This window comes from Anabrus simplex, chromosome 1, assembly GCF_040414725.1.
Source record: "Anabrus simplex isolate iqAnaSimp1 chromosome 1, ASM4041472v1, whole genome shotgun sequence".
Lineage (NCBI taxonomy): Eukaryota > Metazoa > Arthropoda > Insecta > Orthoptera > Tettigoniidae > Anabrus > Anabrus simplex.
In genome coordinates this window covers 922,304,982-922,307,654 of record NC_090265.1, presented here as the reverse complement: position 1 = coordinate 922,307,654, position 2,673 = coordinate 922,304,982, and the positions used below count along the sequence as shown (strand labels likewise).

At 37.6% G+C, this 2,673-nt stretch overlaps 1 long non-coding RNA gene across 1 annotated transcript; it reads right to left on the bottom strand.

The window, feature by feature from the left end:
- Window positions 1-587: 587 nt before the first annotated feature.
- LOC137501082 (uncharacterized) lies at window positions 588-2,320 on the bottom strand. The gene is made up of 3 exons (XR_011018343.1): window positions 1,987-2,320; window positions 1,516-1,674; window positions 588-1,228 (listed from the first exon to the last, which is right to left on the bottom strand). It is a non-coding gene; the product is annotated as an uncharacterized lncRNA (long non-coding RNA).
- Window positions 2,321-2,673: the final 353 nt, after the last annotated feature.

Here is a 2,673-nt window from a genome sequence, read left to right as displayed (position 1 = left end):
TAAGTACGGTAACAGACATGAAAGTAGTGATTGCTGGTGCAGACAGGTACAATGGCAGGAGAGTACTTGGAATGAGGAGATAAAATAGAACTGAATGTCAGGTTGAGAATACAAAACTGGAACAGGTAGATAATTTCAAATAGGTATTTAGGATGTGTATTTTCGCAGGATGGCAGTATAGCAAGCAACATTGAACACAGATGCAGTAAACCCAATGCAATGAGCTTGCAGTTGTGATCAACAGTATTCTGTAAGAAGGCAGTCAGCTCCTGGACAAAACTACTAATGTCTTTACACTGGTCTGGTTTCAGACCACCTGTGCTGTACAAACCTAGTGCAATGAGTTTGCAGTTGCGATCAACAGTATACCGTAAGAAGGAAGTCAGCTCTTGGACAGAACTATCAATACGCTGATCTGGTTTCAGACCACCTGTGCTGTACAAACCTAGTGCAATGAGTTTGCAGTTGTGATCAACAGTATACCGTAAGAAGGAAGTCAGCTCTTGGACAGAACTACCAATACGCTGGTCTGGTTTCAGACCACCTGTGCTGTACAACTGCTTACTACATACACACAGAAAGGACCTACTACATGTATTTCAAAATACTCCTTTCCTTGTAAACCATACATGTTCTACCACATAAAATATACAAATTAAGATGTTGTAATAATGCTAATAATTAATAAAAATTGGAGTTAAGGTTCTTTCCCATCAGGTGCTAATACACATAACTCACTGAGGATTCCAATAAATATTGATAGATAAGTATAACAAAAAATGATTTAATTTAAAAAGTAGAACATTTCTCAAGAACATAAATTTTATTAGATTCTTTCTTGGTCTAACACTGTATACAACAGTTTCTGAATTTTAACTTTGAAAACCCTTCGACCTAGTACACTCATTCTTTCCATGTCATCATGAAGACACTAAAAATAACATTGATTATATTTTCTTTTCAGTTTTCAGTATCTTTTCTAAATATTCACTTAACACATCACTGTCACTTTCACATTTCTGTTTCTTTTATTTTTAACTGCTGGCAAAGCTGTTTGTAGAAGCAGAAGCCACTGGATTGGAAGTTGAAGTCCCTTCAGTAATTTCTGAACTGTAGGAGTTAAACCCCTCCAACACAAATTATTTCTGCTTCCTCCTCCTATATTTCAGCTTAGTGAAAAGGCTCTCATACACCAGGTGCCATTTCCATAGATGTGTTTGTTATAGAACTGAAAAAAATGAACAACATATTAATGCAATTCTTCTAAATTGGAGCTACATGTTAGTCTGGACACAAGCCTTCTGTTTAAGAAATTGTTACTTTCAATAATTATTTTAGTAAGATGATTGTTAGGTTAGATTATATTATATTACTTTCAGTTATATCTGATAAATTAATGAACAGATGGGTGGAACTTATGGCCTACAGACTGAATCTTCCCCTCACTCTTTCACAACTAGAACACTGGTCTGTAATGTAGGCATACTTTTAAAAATAAATATTACAGAATTGTACCTTCTTCCAGCAATGAAGAGTTCCAGAAAGTTGAGGGCATTGAAGTAGACCCATTTTATGTTTTCTGTACAGCAGAACCTGGGAGGAGAGGGAGGATGTTATCTCTCCAAGTTTGATATCCAGCCCTCAGAATTTGCCATGTTTTGGCACAACTTTTTCCTAAAACAATGAATCAGAATATTGTGACAAAGAAAATATACATGTAGTAGGCCTACTTATGGCATAGGCCTTCACTTATTTGTCACTAAAGCAAACAATGGTATTCATTTCATTAGGTACGAGATGGAGGTTAGAAAAGCACTGCTTATGTTTTCCAAACATTTCTTCAATTAAGTTACAAGAATGATAATTACTACTTCTCCTAGTGTAACTCTTTTTTACCAATCTATTCCGTATAATATATTTTATCAATAAATAATCTAAGATAACACTATTCATAAGATAATCGTAATAAATCTAATAATTACTTACCAGTTTTTGTCCCAATTCTCCACACTATAGAATGCCATACAAAATTCACGGTCTCCCTATTACTATATCCAGGGAGTCTAGGATTATACACCACTTTGTTTTCATACACTAAGCAAATTAATGTTTCGATTTCATCAACAGATGACTATGTTGCGTCCGCCATTATCGAACGACTGCGACTGAAAAACGGACACGTCTGTTTTTACAAACCAGTCGATCTTCATCGCTCGTAGTTGATCGCTGACGATCGATGCTGTGTGACTGGTGCCACTGCCCTCTGTAGGTTTGTTTTCTTAGTCGGTCGATCGCAGTCGTTCGATCGAGCCTGTGTGACAGCCCCCTTAGTCTTACAACACTATATTGCCTCTTATCTGGAACCTTCTACAGCGTTATTTAAAGATCAAGTCTACAGGAATGCTACCTTCACTCCCCGGGTCTTACCGGAATCGCCGCCAGTACTCAACGGCAGCTCCTATGCTGCACTTTCATCCTGTCAAAATACTTGTCCGCATGCATTGGCAATAGCGGCTTCTCGTCAACATGTACTTCACTACATTCTGCTCGAGGTCAATCACCTCGCCTTTCGCTCATGTGTTGAGCGCTACAGCATGACTCGTCATTCAGCGTAGCTGCATTCGTTGTTGGCTTGGCTGACCTTTGTATTTTTACTTCAAATATGTAATGAAC